This window comes from Lissotriton helveticus, chromosome 2_2 (genome assembly GCF_964261635.1).
Source record: "Lissotriton helveticus chromosome 2_2, aLisHel1.1, whole genome shotgun sequence".
Lineage (NCBI taxonomy): Eukaryota > Metazoa > Chordata > Amphibia > Caudata > Salamandridae > Lissotriton > Lissotriton helveticus.
The window spans coordinates 402,617,607-402,637,681 of NC_136060.1; positions in this window are offsets into that span (position 1 = coordinate 402,617,607).

The window sequence follows — 20,075 nt, forward strand, 5'->3', positions numbered from 1 at the left end:
TTGCTCACTTTGCCACTGGATTCAAGCAAGCCGGGCTGAAGACGGCTGGAATGCCAGAAACCAGTCCTCGGAAGCTTGTTTCCGGTCCAGGGAAGATATGGCTTGGCAGTTCGGGCTGGACTGTTCCCATGAGGCACAGGGTCAGACTGATTTGCAAATAGCCATGTCAGAACTGGGGTGGCAGAGTGGGCTAAAGAACGGTGATGGATTAAACCCAGATCTTTTGACTGGGTGTGAGTGTTGGATTGATTCAGATGCTCCGTCCATCACCACCCCCTTTTGTACCGCTTTTGGCCGCCATAAGTGTGGCAGGGTATGCTCAGACGTGAGTCCCTTGCTCACTTTGCCACTGGATTCAAGCAAGCCGGGCTGAAGACTGCTGGAATGCCAGAAACCGTTCCTCGGAAGCTTGTTTCCGGTCCAGGGAAGACATGGCTTGGCAGTTCGGGCTGGACTGTTCCCATGAGGCACAGGGTCAGACTGATTTGCATATAGCCATGTCAGAACTGGGGTGGCAGAGTGGGCTAAAGAACGGTGATGGATTAAACCCAGATCTTTCGACTGGGTGTGAGTGTTTGATTGATTCAGATGCTCCGTCCATCACCACCCCCTTTTGTACCGCTTTTGGCCGCCATAAGTGTGGCAGGGTATGCTCAGACGTGAGTCCCTTGCTCTCTTTGCCACTGGATTCAAGCAAGCCGGGCGGAAGACGGCTGGAATGCCAGAAACCGGTCCTCGGAAGCTTGTTTCCGGTCCAGGGAAGACATGGCTTGGCAGTTCGGGCTGGACTGTTCCCATGAGGCACAGGGTCAGACTGATTTGCATATAGCCATGTCAGAACTGGGGTGGCAGAGTGGGCTAAAGAACGGTGATGGATTAAACCCAGATCTTTTGACTGGGTGTGAGTGTTTGATTGATTCAGATGCTCCGTCCATCACCACCCCCTTTTGTACCGCTTTTGGCCGCCATAAGTGTGGCAGGGTATGCTCAGACGTGAGTCCCTTGCTCACTTTGCCACTGGATTCAAGCAAGCCGGGCTGAAGACGGCTGGAATGCCAGAAACCGGTCCTCAGAAGCTTGTTTCCGGTCCAGGGAAGACATGGCTTGGCAGTTCGGGCTGGACTGTTCCCATGAGGCACAGGGTCAGACTGATTTGCATATAGCCATGTCAGAACTGGGGTGGCAGAGTGGGCTAAAGAACGGTGATGGATTAAACCCAGATCTTTTGACTGGGTGTGAGTGTTTGATTGATTCAGATGCTCCGTCCATCACCACCCCCTTTTGTACCGCTTTTGGCCGCCATAAGTGTGGCAGGGTATGCTCAGACGTGAGTCCCTTGCTCACTTTGCCACTGGATTCAAGCAAGCCGGGCTGAAGACGGCTGGAATGCCAGAAACTGGTCCTCGGAAGCTTGTTTCCGGTCCAGGGAAGACATGGCTTGGCAGTTCGGGCTGGACTGTTCCCATGAGGCACAGGGTCAGACTGATTTGAATATAGCCATGTCAGAACTGGGGTGGCAGAGTGGGCTAAAGAACGGTGATGGATTAAACCCAGATCTTTTGACTGGGTGTGAGTGTTTGATTGATTCAGATGCTCCGTCCATCACCACCCCCTTTTGTACCGATAGAGATTTGGGCGCCCTCGCTGCATTTATTCTATCGTCCCGAGCCCTGAACACGGTGCGGCCTGTGCCACACACTGAAGCGGGGATCTGGCGTGATGAGCAGTCCGCCCGGAAGTGCGGTGGCGCCAGGGGCGCCAGAGTGAACCGTGCCTGCCCCCGATCTCGGCCACAGCTGCATCGGAACCGGAGATCCCGGTCGAGAGTCGGCACCCGGAGGAGGAACAGCGGAAGGGTCCCGGCGACGGAGATTGTGGGGTAAGAGGCCGTGGCTTGACAGGTGGCATTGCGGGGGAGGGGACTCTCCTGTGGTGGTGAGCTGTCTCCGATCGGCGGTTGAGTCGGGCCGCGGGGTCCAGTGGCCTCGGAGCCTTGGGGGGCTGCTGCCTTCCCGTTTCCCCCCCCCCGATATTTCGCATCAGCCTCCTCTGGGTGCTGCAGCGAGGAACGTGTTGGCTGGCGGCTGAATCTGTGCATCACGACATTAATCGAGCGGGACCCTCCGTTCGGCGGCTGCTTCGGGCCGCGGAGAGGGGACACACGCGGGAACCCCCCCCCCTCGACACTGGGCAGCGCTTGGCCGGCAGCGGGGTCCCGAAAGTCACTTGGGAGACTACACGGGGGCAGAAGGAGAGAGGCTCGAGCTGCCTCCGGTGAGCCCTGAAGGAGGCGGAGTGGACCCCTGCTGAGACGTCGCCATCGCCTCGACGGCTAATAACTCCTGCCTTGAGGTGGGGTATGTGGGAACAAGTTGCTGGCGCCAATTCTGTGAGACTTCAGTTGGAGGAGAGCGAGGGTGCCGACCCCCCAGGACATCGTGTGTGCTTCCCCCCAGACCTCGAAGGAGCGGCGGGGGTTAGGTCGGGGTTCCCGAGTTCCCCAAGGCCTGCCATTGTGCCCTAAGCTCAAAATGACGACAGGCCGTAACAGCGGCGGAACCACGAAGCAAGGACCGATGGACAAATTCGCGGGGCCGGGCGGGGGTGCAGGGGTACCCGGTGGTCACCAAGGCTCGGGACCGGATAATGTGGCGCTGATGGCGGCGATTACGCAATCAAGGGACATGCTGGACGCAAAAATTGGGGCGGTCGGGGCTGATGTGACTTTGCTCCGACAAGATTTACGTAACGCTGTCGCCCGCATCACCGAAACAGAAACCAGAATCACGGAGGTGGAAGATGATGTGGTGATCCTCAAGAAGAAGATGGCCGCCATGGAGGGAATTCAAAAGGGTCTAGCACTCCGGGTTGAGGATGCAGAAGGACGGGCCAGGAGGAACAGCCTGCGGTTCGTGGGATTTCCAAAGGACAGTGAGAAAGGCAACATGGAGGCCTTCCTGACCCAGTGGCTGGAGAGGTGGCTCCCCCCGGAGTCCCTCTCGCGCTGCTTTGTCGTGGAGCGGGCACATCGTGCACTTCTTCCGAAGCCGCCAGTGGGGGCTCGCCCCCGATCAGTGATTGCCAAACTGCTCAACTATCATGATCGGGACACTATCTTGAGACAAGCCCGCGCCAAAGACCCTCTAATGTACGAAAACTACAAAACTCTGATATTTCCGGACTATACTAAACTAGTACAGCAGCAACGACAGTCCTTTACTGCGGCGAAATCGCGACTGCGAGAACTCAAGATCCAGTATGCCCTGCTTTATCCGGCCCGCCTACGGGTGGTATTCCAGTCCCGCACCTAGTTCTTTAATTCTCCGGAAGAGGTTTTTGCATGGTGCGCGTTAAAGTACATACCCCTCCGAGACGTGATTCTGATTCGTCATCCACGGCGGGACACCCGAGGACAACCCGACGATCACGTAGTAGGAGCAACTGGAGATCGCGCTCACAGAAGCGCCCACCTCCTCGGGAGGAGGCGGCGGAGGATGGGGAGGTGACGGACTCTCAAATCCTGAAGCTCTGAGGCCTTATGTTACTTTGAGTCCGACTGACACAGAGGCCCCCGGTGGCTGTTGAGGGACCGTGGTGGCGCAAGTGACGAAACTGCTTATTGCAGACATGCCACCTGAACTTTTGCTTCACAGTGACTGTATGTAGGTGGAACATGGGTCGGGAGACGCTCGAGAGAGGGCGGGTCTACTCCCGAAGTTCGTTTTGTGAGTTGGGTAAGGGGTAGTTTCAGACCTGGTGGGTAGTTGGGTGGGATCCATTGGCGTAGTGGGTCTCTGACCTCCCGTTGGAGGGCTGGGATCGCCTGCACCGTGACAGGTACTTCAATATTGCTGAGGTATGGGGTGGGGGGATGGAGGGGGAGTTGTGGGCACAGTTTGGGGGAGGGGTGGAAGTGGTGGGAGGTTGGGGGGGACCAGGGTGGTGGGGGGATCTGGGGGGAGTTAGGGGAGCTGGGGTAGTTAGCATTAGCACAGTCTGTACGAGAGCATGGTCGGTCTTATGTGTCTGTGTGTGGCATCTGACGCCCAGCACCCTGAAACTCTGGCCTGTCGATGGCGGCTAATGTACTTGGGACGGCCTCCCGTGGGCCTCGCTGCGGATTATGAGCTGGAATGTGAGGGGGATGCTTGACAAAGTTAAAAAAGGCGCAGTCTTGAGACTAGGGAAGAGGGAAAAGGCGGATGTGTTGCTCTTACAGGAGACACACCTCCTGGGGACCAAAACCCTCAGCTTACGAAGATATGGCTATGATCAGGTATTTCATGGTGGCTTTGTGAGAGGGTCCCGGGGGTCGCAGTTCTGATACACCGTCGGGTGTCTTATACGCATGAGAAGCAATGGATAGATGCCCATGGCAGATTTGCTTTCATTAAGGAAATGGTGGGAGATGAGCCCATGGTGTTTGGCAGTGTGTATGCTCCACCCCCGCTGCAGGAGGCCCTTATAGAACGGCTGTTCGATATCTGGGTTGAAGTCCCAAGAGTGTTGGCGGTAGTGGGCGGTGACTAGAATGACGTGATGAATAGGCGGATGGATCGCTGTAAGCCCGGAGGGGGTCTAGTTGCAGACACTCCTACTAAATTGAGCAGCTTGGTGCAGGGGATGGGTTGGATAGACGCATGGCGATACCAGCATACTCATAGCCGTGAATTCACTTATGTCTCTGCAGTCCACAAATCCTTCTCTAGACTCGATTACTTGTTCATTCCTCAACCCTGCATTGGGAGGGTGGACTCTACGTCCATACTTCCGCGTGGCCTGTCGGATCATTCCCCGATAACAATGGTTTTGCTCTTAGATAGGAGGCGGCAACCTTTTCGATGGCGCCTCTCCACGTGGCATTTACAACAAGACGACTACCAGTCGCATATGAGAGAGGCCATAGCACACTACTGGGACGACAACGATAGGCCGGACACTGACGCCATGACCTTGTGGGAGGCCCTGAAACCTGTGCTCCGTGGCGTAGACATCGCTTGGTGTGCAGCGAACCGTAGGGGGGCCATTGAGGAGGCAGCGAATCAGGTCCGCAGCCTAGAGGCGGAGTGTGTTTCAGGGGAGGGTGTTGACGCAGAGTAGGATATACCAATGGGGCGACAAATCTAGCACGGTGTTGTATAGGCTCTGCCAAGGTGCTTTCCAGGCACAGTCCCTGCCGGGACTCCGGGATGAGGCAGGAGACCCTGTGATTGCCCCTGAGGCCCTGGCCGCTACATTTGCGCATTATTATGCGGCTCAGTACACCCCCCGGGAGGCACTCCCGGAAGAAGAGGTCGATAAATTCCTTGCGGACCTTCCACCCCGGGCACTTTCGGATGAAGGTCGTGCTCGGCTTGAACTCCCGCTGTCGGCGGAGGAGCTGAGAGCGGCGCTGGGGGAACTGAATGCTGGTAAGGCCCCTGGGCCCAACGGCTTCCCGTGCGAATTTATAAAAACGTTTCATCTCCAGCTGGGGATGCGTTACAGGAAGGCGCTGGAGGCGGCCAGAGACTGTGGGCGCCTACCGGCGGACTGGCGACATGCGGAGGTTGTGGTTTTCTGTAAACCTGGGAGGGCCCCGGAACGCCCTGAATCATACCGACCGATCTCGCTACTTAATGTCGAGGCGAAAATCCTGGCGAAGGCCTTGGCTAATCGCCTCCTCCCCTATAACACAGACTTGGTCCACCCGGATCAGGCCGGGTTTATGCCCCACAGGGCGACGAGACACAACATCAGACGAGCGCAGTTAGTGGTGGAGGCAGCACGGGCGTCAGAGATTCCGGCGGCACTTCTACTTGCCGATATTGATAGAGCTTTTGATTCGCTGAGCTGGACATATCTCCGAGCGCTCCTACTTCGCCTCAATTTGGGTCCGCATTTCCTATCATATATACAGCTATTGTATACAGACCTGACGGCATCTGTGAGAGTGGCGGGGGCAGTCTCCAGCCCCTTCCCTATAGGCCGCGGCACTCGGCAGGGTTGCCCCCTTTCACCTTATTTATTTGCCCTGGCCATGGAGCCGCTGGCGGCGTGGGTGCGGATGGATGCACAGCTGTGCAGTGCTGAGTGGGAGGCAGGGCCGTCTGATAGAATCGCGCTCTATGCCGATGATGTTCTTTTCTTCCTAACGGACCTGAATAGATCAGGGCCCAGGCTCCTTGACAAAATGCGAATATTTGGCGAAGTGTCTGGTCTCCGTTTGAATGTACAGAAATCGAAGCTGTGGGTGCTGGGGAGGCGTGGTGGCGTGGGTTCCTGGGCATCGGCCCTACAAGAGGCAGCGGGTGGCATTAAGTACCTGGGCGTTTTCCTGACAGATGTGCCCTGAGTCTCCAGGTCACGCAATGTACTGCCTGTTTGGGACAAAACACGGTCGGATATGAAAATTTGGTCTAGGATGCCTTTGAATATTTATGGCCGCTCGGCCATATTCAAGATGGTAGCTCTACCCCGTATTCTATATCAATTACAAAACCATCCGTATCCTATCTCGCCGCAGTGGTTTCGACAGGTGAACTCGGCACTAAGCCAGTTCTTATGGGCCGGGGGGGCGGCAAGAGTAGCGCTCCGCACCTGCTTCCTCTCTACCTATTGTGGGGGGCTGGCCACGTCCGACGTCCTGTCTTACTACCAAGCATTGCATCTTTTGGTCCTCAACGAGTGGTGGTATGGGGACCGGGGTGACCCGGCCTATGCCCTGGAGAGATACCTGATGGATCCAGACACGCTACACACTATCTTGTACTCTGCAGCCATCAGAAAGAGGCTCCCGATGGTCACCCAGGTGGTCTTTCAGGTGTGGCGTGGAGCTCTCCGCCGCATGGGGTGGTGGAACACGCTGACAAGGGAAACCCCGTTATGGCACAATGGGAGGCTTCCGGCACTGGCGTCCCTACGGGGATTCGGTGGCTGGGATGCGATTGGTATTTCAGCACTGGGCCACGTCATGAATGGTACGACCCTTAAGTCCTTTCAGGCACTACGAGAAGAATATGATATGCCCCATACTCAATTCTTCAGCTATTAGCCCGGTGGCAGCGGGTCAACGCGCATCTGCTGGAGCGCGAGCATTGTATTTTTAACTTCTTGATCACCTTGCTGATTACGAGCATTTTACCATACCTTCACCCACCCCCTGCCCTGCTGATCGCGAGCAGCGGTAATTGTCTCTTTTATTCCCTTCAGTGGCCCTGCTGACTACTAGCCGCCACTCGCTCTCTGATAGCCTGCCTAAAGTCACCTACTTACCGTGGGCTGCCGCTTAACGGCGACCCCCGGCGACTGTGGGCGCCATTTTGGGTTGGGCAGCTGGCCTGGAACATCTGAGCCACTCCCCCCTGATCACATCACTATTTAGGTCCCGCCCGCCCTCGCTCCTTTGATAGCTATTAGCCCGGAGGCAGCGGGTCAACGCGCATCTGCTGGAGCGCGAGCATTGTATTTTTAACTTCTTGATCACCTTGCTGATTACGAGCATTTTACCATACCTTCACCCACCCCCTGCCCTGCTGATCGCGAGCAGCGGTAATTGTCTCTTTTATTCCCTTCAGTGGCCCTGCTGACTACTAGCCGCCACCCGCTCTCTGATTGCCTGCCTAAAGTCACCTACTTACCGTGGGCTGTCCGCTTAACGGCGACCCCGGCGACTGTGGGCGCCATTTTGGGTTGGGCAGCTGGCCTGGAACCTCTGAGCCACTCCCCCCTGATCACATCACTATTTAGGTCCCGCCCGCCCTCGCTCCTTTGATAGCTATTAGCCCGGTGGCAGCGGGTCAACGCGCATCTGCTGGAGCGCGAGCATTGTATTTTTAACTTCTTGATCACCTTGCTGATTACGAGCATTTTACCATACCTTCACCCACCCCCTGCCCTGCTGATCGCGAGCAGCGGTAATTGTCTCTTTTATTCCCTTCAGTGGCCCTGCTGACTACTAGCCGCCACTCGCTCTCTGATAGCCTGCCTAAAGTCACCTACTTACGGTGGGCTGTCCGCTTAACGGCGACCCCCGGCGACTGTGGGCGCCATTTTGGGTTGGGCAGCTGGCCTGGAACATCTGAGCCACTCCCCCCTGATCACATCACTATTTAGATGGCCCCCTTTCGTCAGCGCAGCGGACGAGCGCAGCGGGCGCGACGTAGGCGCGCCGGAGTCGCGCCAGAGTTAAGCCCGTCTGCGCCCGTCCGCGGCTGGCCGGGGCCCGGGCTTGGTCACCCTGCCCAATATCCCTTCAGGTACTCCTCGGCAACGCTTCACTCTCTCTGGCACCCCCGTCTTCCGCCAACCCCCGCACTGGAACGCATTGGCTCACTTGGCCTACGCAACCCCAACCCGGTTACCCCGCGTCCTGACACTCCCTTCCCTCAGCCTCATCCCTCCCGTCTCACCCCCACCAGGCCGCCCTCTAGGCCTGCTAACACTCCCCTACGCACCCCCGACAATCCCAAACCCGGTACATCTGCGATCCTTCTTAATACCAGGTCTGCGGTGGGGCACCAACTTGAGCTTTTCCATCTGCTCGACTCACGACAGCCCGACCTGCTTTTCCTCACGGAGACATGGTTTAGGGACGACTCGCTTCCCAGCCTGTTGTCCATATTACCTCCCACTTACTCGGCCATTAGGAGGGACCGCCTAGGGGGAAAGACCGGGGGCGGTGTGGCCCTAATCACCCGCACGGACTTCCTCTTTCAAACCCTACCTTCCGCTGTGATTCCGGCTGTAGACTGTTTAGTAGTCCGCTCCACTTCTTTCGGGGTACCCCTTACCTGTGTACTTCTTTACCGCCCGCCTAAACCCACCCCTGAGTTTTTACCAGCTATCGAGGATCTTTTGGCCACGCTTGTGGTGAATAACTCCGCTATATTACTACTTGGAGATCTGAATTACTGGCCGAATGACCAAGCTGAAGACACTAGATCTAAGGAGTTTACGGCTTTGCTCACCAGCCTAAACTTCCTTCCTCAGCTACGCACGGCTACCCATATCAAAGGTCACCAACTTGACCAGATTTGGTCCCTTAACATTCCCATGGATTTTCCAACTATCGCCCCGTGCTCTTGGTCCGACCACTCGCTCATTTCCTTTACGGCCGACCTTGGACGGCCGCCCAAACCTCCTCTGCCCAAAAACATCTGGGCCAGAAAGTGGGACAAGGCGGCCCTCCCTGCAGTTTGCTCTGCCCTTGCGGCAACTAGCCCAGAGCTCACCGACCTTCCCCTCCCCACCCAGCTCTCTGCCGTTAACAACTGGCTGCTTAAGGCGTGTAACTCTACCGTCCCCCTTAAGAGAGTGACCGTTAAACGCGCTGATGCGGCTAATCGTTGGTTTACCCCTGCCTTAAGGGATAAAAAGCTTGCCACCCGCAGAGCCGAACGTGCCTGGCGCCGTTCCTATTGCCCCCTGCTTAAAACCTACTTCTGTCAGTCTATGAAAGAGTACAAACATGACATCCTAAAAGCCAAGATGGAGTACTTTTCAGGGAAGATCCTGACAGCAGATAACCAGCCAAAGGAGATCTTTGCCACTGTTCACGAGCTCGCTGCTTCTGACAGGGCGACCCCTAAAATCCCTCCATCTCAAATTCTATGCAATTCCCTCAATTCTTATTTTTTCGAGAAGATTGCCCTTATTAAGGCTAACATCCTCCCTTCACTTTTGGTTCCATCCCCTGCCCTTCCCTCCCCTCCCACCCCCTCACTCACCGAGTTTCCCCTCCTCACCCGGGATTCTTTGCTCCCCCTCTTGGCCCGGATTAAATCGGGTTCACCCCATGATATAGGCCCTGCATTTGCTCTTAAAGAGCTCTTCTCCAATTGTTACTCTCCCCCTCTTACCCTCATCAACCATTCCCTTAGCATTGGCACTGTCCCCTCCGCCCACAAGTCGGCAGTTGTCATCCCCATTTTGAAAAAGGCAGGGGCGGATCCATCTTTGCCCTCCAATTACCGCCCCATCTCCCTTCTCCCTTACCTTGCGAAGGTCTCAGAGGCTCACGTCACCAGGTCTCTCAGTTCCTTCGTAGAATCCGCGGGCGCCCTCTCCACCCGACAGGCGGGCTTTCGCCCGCTGCATTCAACCGAGAAGGTTGTGGTGTCGGTGATGGATCAATTAAGGGAGGGGATTGACACTGGCCGACCACAGGCCCTAGTCCTGTTAGATCTGTCCGCCGCGTTCGACACGGTGGACCATGACATCTTGTTAACCCGTGTCCAAGCGGCGGGCATTGGGGGCACGGCCTTTGCCTGGCTTCGCTCCTTTTTGACCGAAAGGCAGCAGGCCGTCCAACTTGCTAATTTCACGGCCCCCCCTCGGAAGGTAACCTGTGGAGTTGCACAAGGCTCCTCCCTATCCCCTTTATTATTTAATTTATACATCTCACCCCTCATTTTTTCTTTACAGCAGATGGAGGTCTCGGTGTTCAACTACGCCGATGACCTCCAACTTATTTTTAACCTCTCATCCTCCCCTTCTTCGTCTTCCAACTTTCAGAAGGTCATGCTTTTCATCCAAGGGTGGATGAACTGCAACCACCGCAAACTAAACCCGGACAAGACCGAGCTGGTCTTGACGGGGGGTGGTTGCAGTCCTTGGTCCCCCTGTGGAAAAGTAAATTTTGCCATGTTCTGTGTCCCTACGTGTCATCCATCATATGTTATGTGTGCATGATTAAATATGCATATGCATTCCCTATGTTCGATTAATGACGCAATTACAGTTGTGTCCACCTCTAGTATGGCAGTTTCCAGTTCTCGTGAATACTACGAATATCAGGCCTATGTAAAGCTACGCTGCCACGTTTCTCAGTGAGCACGTTATTCCATTGTAAAGTCCCCGTTTCTAGGCCTCAAAAGGGCCTGGACACCAGATTCAGCTCCTGTCTCCTGAAGCCTCGCGGAGGAGTGATACAGCCCCCACCTGTATCCTCGACCCTTCACTTACTTCCTGCCTCGCAGTGCCCGGCTCACCCTGGCTCTGCCTCTGAGTCTGCCAAGAATATGTTATGATTCCAGTTATCAGTTCAGTCCTCCTTCCCTGCATTCCTAAGCTACTGAACTGCATCAATAGTTTCCGTCATTGTCTAGCCTTTACGGCCCCATGTTAGAGAAATACTGTATTAATGGTCATTTAATATTCTTCATCACGCACTACATGTAGAATAATGCATGGTCCAGTCTTAGTGTCTGTTAGCCTTTCCCCTCCTGACTTCTAGTTTATATCAACATGTTCTCTAAACATCAGATACTAGATACTGTTTAGGTACATGTCGCCCTGACTCTCCAGACTTCAGTCTCTGCTCCTAGCACAGAGTTCGAAGCCCCCAGCTTCTCCTAGTAACACGTCATTGCCAGTTTGCGCGCACCATCAGGTTAGAGGTCCCGGCTCCTCAGGTAGCCCCCTCCATGGTTTCCGCCCCATTCATGACATATTCTGTTACGTTTGCATCACATGTCTATGTATACGCCCTGTTACACCTCTTTTCACCCTTATCTTTCGCGACTGCTACGCGTCACGCCTATTGCTCCACCCACTGCTACGCCTATTGCAATGTAATGCTATGTGTTTGCGTTATGTATATATGCTCATGTACTGTTATTAAAAAGTTATCCGTCATTCCCGATCCTGTCCCCGGCAGCTGCCATCCTATTCCCGTGCAGGTCGTCCTGTTCCTGTCCTTATGCTGTATTAAACCTGCAAAACTCCTACTACCTCGAATCTTGACTCTTATTTATTGAGCTATCTGTTATTCATTTATTCATTCAAAAATAGGGTATTATTTATTTATTTACCACATAATGGCGCCCGAATAGGGACTTGCCCTTTCCCCACGCGTCGGTGAAGCCACGCCGACCCCCTGACCCTCTGCAGTCGTGACGGAACTCTTCTGCGCACCGGCAGATATTTCTGCTTCAAGTATCCCTCAGGCCCACGGAGGAGACGGAGGAGGCGGTCCAGCATCCAGACGAGACGGTGGAGGAACGCGGCGAGTCCCGACCAGAGCCCAAGCCGAGAGTCCAAGGTCCGAGGTATCCGGAGGTCCACCCGTAACTAAAGTCCGAAGTTCGTCGTCCGTCGTCGTAGCAGTCCAGTCCAGTCCGAGGCCTTCCGTTCTTGCTGCCCGGTGAGTACCGTTACTGGGGTGGTATCTAGACAGGGTCAATCTAATTGACTCTGGTCTGTGGGTTGGTGGTACACAGACTCACAAACGAAGTGTCCACTTCGGTGGATGCGGGTCCTGAACGTGTCTCTTTATGAGACCGGTAAGTTTCGTACTGTTTCAGCAGTGCATCTAGTCTCTGTTCTAGTCAGTTCTGTTCTCGAGAAAATTCATGTGTTTCTGTTCTCAGTATTCCAGGTAATATTCTGTCCGAACTGTTATGTTATGATGTTCTTCATGTATTTTAATGTCGTGGTATGAATGAGGAATAAGTATCGTGTTCATTGTGTATTGTATTGTGTCTAGATTACAGTCCAGTCATGCCCTTGTTTTCTAAGTTACGTCAGTTAAAAACTAGAAAGGGTCTGCTGGAAGCAGCAGTTCCAGTTCCGCCTAGGGACAGTCCAGGTCATTTTATGTATCAGAAGCATGGCATAAGCGCCATATTGTATCTAGATTTATGGGTAGAGTATACCAAACAGTTAGAAGAAAAGTATAGATGGCCCGTATCGGGCACATGGGATGCCGAGTGCATCATGCGAGTAGAAGAGGCATTATGGAAAAAGAAAGCCAGACAGTCACAGAAAGATGCCATCGAGTTATGGCGCAAAGAATCTCATAAAAGAACCGAAAAAGAAATCAGAAAGTCAGAATTAAGTAAAGAATCCTTGGAACGAGCCCATGAAAAAGAATTAATCGAGATAGGTGAACAAGTTAAAGCCGAACAGTCAGACAGACAGAGGCATGCCCTTATTAGGGGTATGTATCCTCTCCTTGCCGAGGGCTTGCCAAAAGCGACCCCAGAGGCATCCAGTAATTTCCCGCCACCATTAGTTCCGACCAAGCTACGTCACAAACAGACCGCAGCTGATATTTTTATTTCGTCCTACTTGGACGACACAGTCCCAGAATATGCAAATCCTGTTCGCGCTCCGCCAGTCCCTGTAAATCAGGCACTTCCCGCTCCTCCAGACACCGGGGTACCCCTTGCAGTACCTGTTACGGTACCCCCGGTCCAGCCCGCCATACCAGTTCAGCCCGCATTTCAATTTCCTGCCACACTAGTACGAAGAGGATCAGTAGACGATTCTAGTTTAGGGGCCGCAGGGGGAGGTCCTCCTCAGACCCCGCCGCCACATAAGCGTTTAACGACAGCCGAATTACATATACAAGCATCACAGCGTACGCCCAGACATCAGACTGTAGCAGAAATAAGAAAATCCCTTGCCGAATGCGGCTATGATCCAGTCCCAGGCGAGGATAATATGGTTTTATATTCATTCCGCGTAAGAAAGGTGGCCGAGTATCTAGTCACCTTACCGAATATGAAAGAAGATCTAGACAGAATATATTGTTTCATCCGTACAGGGGATGATCCAGAAAGCATTGGCGAGGCCATGTCTCAAAGGAAAGCTGAGACCCAGCTCATGATATTAAAGTTTCTGATCAATTGTCTAATAAGAGAACAAGATTACCCGTCTAAAGATCCGGCTGAAATGAAAACCCTGACAAGGTGGAGTGATAATATAGCCGAGGGTAAGCACAAGACCGTCGGTGCTATGGAGAGTATGTACAAGAAAATCCGTAAAGAAATAATAAGGTTACACGATCAACGTAAAGCAGCACAAGTAAGCGAGAAAGAAAGTAACTCTGATACTGAGGAGGTAGAGGACGAGAATCCTGACAGAATAGCGTATGTAGGAAAATCTAGATTTCCAGATCGCCATTTACGCCTAGAACACAAGTCTATTTTCCATCATCCAGCACCAGAACAAGGTTCTCTAGAACAAGTGTTTCAAGCTACCGATCACATTCTGAAATCACGAATCGGTTACAGTGAGTTAAGTACTATGCATGAACAAGAACTAGTCCGATCAGCAGTCCGATGGATTACTGATTCTACCACTTTTCCAGACGAAATAGTGGCACAAATGTTTCTGAAAATGCCCCCAGCCGAGCAACGACTGGCGGGTATGTATATGATTCAGCACCTCATTACATTGTATGAGGGTCAGCACTCTGATCCAGGCCCGTTACATGATATCCTGAACGAGTTACTCCAGTATAGATGGAAAGGTTTAGGTACCGATTTAATTAGTGTCGTTCTAGAACAACGTCACAAATATAGAACGTTTTTGAACCCGCATTTTGTTCATGTCTCACCCCCAGAAAGTAAACCATTTTACATGGAGAGACAGAATCCGTTACGAGAAGTCCACCCAGTTAGAGGAACGGGTGGCGAACTAGAACGAGTGTTTGTTTACACTCCGATTACAAAGTTGGAACTCCTAGAGATGAAGAAATTAATTCCCTGTCATGACAAAGATCCAGCAGGGTTCCATAGAGAATTAAAAGACATGCTCCGTATGGGAGAATACACGTATCCAGATATAATTAAAATGTTAAAGGTTCTGCTGCCCGCAGGGGTGTATGAAAAGCTCAAGGAAAAAGAATGGGAGGTGGGAGAGAAAAAGATCGATTGGGCAGTTCTAGAAGCTGAAGACAAGGCACGAGTACCAGGTACCGGTCTTGGAGCGAAATGTAAAGAATTACCAGAATTATTAATACAAGTTTTACCTAGATTATTGACAACTAGAAAAGAAGACTGGGATGCAATCTCAGCCTGTAAACAGAAACAAGATGAAGATATTAGTGATTTTTATTCTAGATTTGAGAAATGTTTTAGCATCAACAGTGGTCTCAAGACAAGTAGTGAGTCATACCCTCACCTTTTTGTTACTAAATTAGTCGAGAATTCAAGTCCACAAATTAAAAATCGAGTTTTGAAAGTTGAAAGTACCTGGCAAGCTAATACCCCGTCCCAGATGTTGCAGATGCTCCAATACCACCAGAATAGAATCAGGGAAGAGCAAGACCACGAAAGGAAGCGTATGAAAGACACGAAAATGAAAGTACTAGTTGCACAATCTGTTCCTCAAGACAGTCAGAAGAGGGGTCCAAATCAAGCCAGTCATCCTGCAGCTCCCGTTAAAGGGAACTGCAATTATTGTAAACAGCCAGGTCATTTTATAAATGAGTGTGCAGTTCTGAAACATAACATAGCTACTGGTAAGACTAAAGAAAGACCACGTCCGCCTAGACAAGAACAAGTTTCACAGACTCCTCAGCCACAGAATGCACCACAGACAGTTACAGTACCGCAGCCTATTGCTGCAACACAGCATGTTACACAGCAGATGTACCAGTATGCACAGTCTGAGTATCCAGAGTACCAGCAGTATTCATGAAACAGAGGGAGGTAGGCTTGCCTCTCATCGAGATACCTGTAGATCAAGAAGGTCCCTATGTTCATAGTCAAGTATTAGGGAAAGACAGAAAGTTTTTGATTGATACAGGGGCAAGTAGGACCACAATTAGTCACGCCGAAGTTCCAGGGGCTCCGCTCTCAGGCTCAAGAAATGTTTCCCTTGGATTTTCAGGAAAACCCATTGTAAATGAAATTTCAAAGCCAGTTACTCTAGAAGTAGGTCCATTGTCCCGTACTACTGATCTGTTACTTACTAAGTCATGTCCAGAAAACCTATTAGGCATTAAAACACTGAAAGAATTAGGTGCAGTTATATGCTGTTCCCCAGAGGGAATACGATTGTTCCTACGTGACTTTAAGGGTCACTATGTATTACGAGATTTTGATCCCAGATTGTCTAATGTTCCGCAGCATCTATGGGCGCAAGGTCCAACTGATGTAGGTTACATGCAAATCACACCCCATCGTGTGACTCTCAAGCCAGGTGTGGTGTTACCACGAATCAGACAGTACAGATTGCCACCTGAGGCTGTAGCAGCCTTATCCAAAATTATTGACGAGCTCATCGCTCAAGGAGTAGTTGTAGAAACTGACTCCAATGTATGCAATTCTCCGATCATTCCAGTCATGAAACGTACTGATCCAAATGCACCCCCAGTATATCGATTAGTGATTGACCTACGAGAACTTAATAAATGTATCATTCCTCAGTACCCAGTAGTCCCAGATATCTCTTCCCTATTAACAGCCATTGATTCCGAAGCTTCATTTTTCACTGTCATAGACCTCAAGAACGCGTTTTTCAGTGTCCCCATTCATCCAGACAGCCAGTTTCTTTTCGGATTCTGTTTAAATGGAAGGAGCTATATGTTCACACGAGCTCCTCAAGGTTTCACAGAAAGTCCTAGTATTTACAGTCAAGCACTCAAGAGACAACTAGACAACATTCACATGCCAACTGACACTGCCCTGCTCCAGTATGTCGATGATCTACTGATCACAGCCCGTTCTGAACGTGATTGCGAGCGAGCATCCCTTACAGTCTTGTATTTCCTAGCCGAGATGGGGCACAAGGTGTCCCCTTCTAAGCTTCAATTCTGTGTCCAGCAAGTGGTCTACTTAGGACACTTACTGTCCAAGAGGGGTAGGCAGTTGACACCAGACCGTATCCAGTTAATAGCGAGTCTTCCTCAGCCCAAGACCCAGAAGGAGGTACGTGCTTTTATCGGCCTCACTTCTTATTGCCGACAATGGATTCCTCAGTATGCATTCCTAGCCAAGCCACTGATACAGTTAACGACACAGGAGGCAGCCGTATCGACTGTCCTCCCTTGGACATCTGAACATACACTTAGTTTCAACGAGTTAAAGAAAGCCCTATGTCAAGCTCCAGTTCTAGCTACACCAAACTACAGTAAGCCTTTTACACTTTTCGTCACAGAACGCGAAGGTACAGCATTATCTGTTCTCACACAAGATCAAGCAGGACAATACAAGCCATGTGCTTATTTTTCGAGCACATTAGATCCTGTAGCCCAGGCTCTGCCTGCGTGCCTCAAGTCAGTTGCAGCCACAGCACTAGCTATCAGACAAAGTGATTCCATAGTCTTAGGACACTCCCTGACAGTACAAGTTCCACACTCCGTGGAAGTTCTTTTAAACCGAACACAGACTCAGCACTTGACAATTGCACATTTAACAGGTTATGAATTGACACTGTTCCAGCCACACATAGAAATCAGACGCTGCAACGTTTTAAATCCTGCTACATTGTTACCATCAGTTACTTCGAATTCTGCCACACATGACTGTGTGGAAGTAGTTAACATTACGACAAAGCCCAGACAAGATCTGACAGATATTCCGTTACCAGATCCCGACCTGACACTTTATGTGGATGGTTCATGTATGAGAACAAGTACAGGAGAACTAGTCGCCGCATATGCAGTGACTACCGACACCGAGGTTATTGAAACACACCGTATTGACACCCTGTCCGCTCAAGCAGCAGAGCTAGTTGCTCTGACACAAGCCTGCATACACGCTAAGAACCGGAAGGTTAATGTTTACACAGATTCACGCTACGCATTCGGAGTTGTACACGACTTTGGAGTGCTCTGGCAGGAGAGAGGTTTCATGACTTCTCATGGTACCAAGATTCAGCATGGTCTCCTTATTCAAGCTCTGTTAGATGCCATACATTTACCGACATCCATTGCTATCATGAAGTGCAAAGCACATACGAAAGTTACTGACATTATTTCCCAGGGTAACGATCTAGCAGATCGCACAGCCAAGCTTACAGCACAGACTCCAGACATTCCAGTTAACATGACACACACTCCAGATCCGACTACATGCATGACAGTTAAGGACCCTACACAAGATGTCATAGATATCCAGTTACATGCTACTCCTGAAGAAATCAAGAAATGGTCCGAACAAGGAGGGGTCCAGACAGATCAAGGATGGTTAACGAAGGGTAGAGCCACATGGTTTCTCCCCGACTCTATGGTTCAAGTCATTATCAATACCGCACATAGTCCAGCACATTTAGGAGAAAAAGCTATGTTAGACAGTATCCAGAACATTTGGTTCAACAAGCATTTACGAGCTGCAGCCAAGCAGAAAGTCCGTACCTGTATGATATGTTGTCAGTTTAATCCAGGTAAAAGTGTCCCGGTGGAACAAGGTGGATTCCAGCCCCCTGACCACCCTTTTGAAGTCCTCCAGATGGATTATATTCAGATGGAGCGATGTCGAGGTTTCAAGTATGTCCTTGTAGTTGTATGCGCTTTGTCCAGGTGGACAGAAGCATATCCAGTCCCAGATTACACTGCTGCGACCACTGCCAAGCAGTTGGTTCGTGAGTTCTTCCCCCGTTATGGACTCCCTAGGGTCGTATATTCTGATAACGGCCAGCCATTCTCATCTGAGTTAATGAAACACGTTTCCCTATTGTTAGGGTACCAGTGGAAGTTCCATTGTGTACGCCATCCTGAAGCAGCCGGTCTCGTAGAGAGACATAACCAGACCCTGAAAATTCGCATCGCTAAAGTGTGTAAAGAGAAAGGTGTGGACTGGCTAGTAGCTCTGCCAGTTGCCTTGTTTTATATGCGCATGGTCGCACATTCCAGATCAGGTCTGTCCCCGTATGAGGTCGTTTTCGGCCGCCCCCCTAACATGTGGGGTACTCCTAGACCCCGAAGTATTACCGATGTTTCAAGTAATATGCTGACAGATTACCTAGCTTCCTTGATGTCTGCCCTCAACTCTTGTCGTTCACAGGTTGCCGCCGCATTTCCAGACAATACCGAGGTGGCACCGCATGAAATCGTTCCAGGATCCATGGTCCTTGTCCGGAATTTTGACCGCTCAAGTCCGCTGGAGCCACGCTGGAAGGAGCCCCGACAGGTCCTCCTCGCCACCCGTACAGCCGTGAAGTTGGAAGGTCGCAAAGGCTGGGTGCACCTTTCGCACGTGAAGAAGTTTTATGGACTGAAACCCGTCTCAAAGAACATTTCCCAGGATTTGAAGGATTGCCAAAATATTGTTCTCAAGGACTGTCCCGCAAAAGACATTGCTACAAACCCTCCCCTGTTAGAGAAAACTCCGCAACAGGAGTATAAACTCAAGTTAAGGTCTAGTAAAATAAGTCAGCCAGTTTGATTGTCTAAGTCCTCCCTTAGGTGAAACGGTTAGACTGTTTCTGACATGTATAAAATAGACCCCCATAGTGAGAGAGTTAGTCAAAACTCAATTCGATGTATCGTTTTTCTATGTTTCATATTGTTTCTCAGCATTATGATTTCCTGCACCAGTTATGCATTTTTCTTGTATTTCCCAGTTCTTCATGTAAATACGTCTTCTAATGCTACAGTAGAACACACGTTTAGTGATCTGCCTCCTCATGAACTCTCTTACCGCCTCGCTATGCGAAATAATTCTTTTATCCGCATGCTACATTACTCACACCAAACCAGCAATGCCACTAATTGTTGGGTGTGTGGTCGACTCCCCCCTTTCCAGACGCCGAAGGGAGTTCTGCCACTCTTTCCTTATCCATTTTCACATAATGGTTCGTGTGGAGCATGGTCCACGTTAACGTCATCCTCAACAGATATGTCTTTTCTTAACAGTACATGTTTTCCAGACAAGCAAGGTCTCCCCCATAGAATCGGGTTAGATCTAGAAAATGAAGTTTACAATTTAGGTAATTATTCTTCGAATTTCATGGTCCTGAATGTTCAGTCTGATTCCACTCCAGATTTACCTGCAATTTCAGTACTACCAGTCAAAGGCGAATTATGTGTCCGAAATAATGGTTCCGTACACGTAGGACATAGTGATTGTACTACTATTGTCAAGTATAGTGACAGTGGGAAATCTATCTTCAAAGCTTCACGTCATTCTTATTTTATTTGTGGTCAAACTGCATATGTTCGTCTGCCCCTCGATTGGGAGGGAACCTGTTACATTGCCTTCCTACTGCCACCAGTTTTCCTAGCCCCATCTGATTATCATAGAAACACACATCTAGTACACATTAGACATAGAAGGGAGTCCCCAATTGTCGATTATACTGAAACTGCTCTAGAACAGTATACAGATTTCAACAGAGGTTTCTTTTTCTTTATAGGACCTATC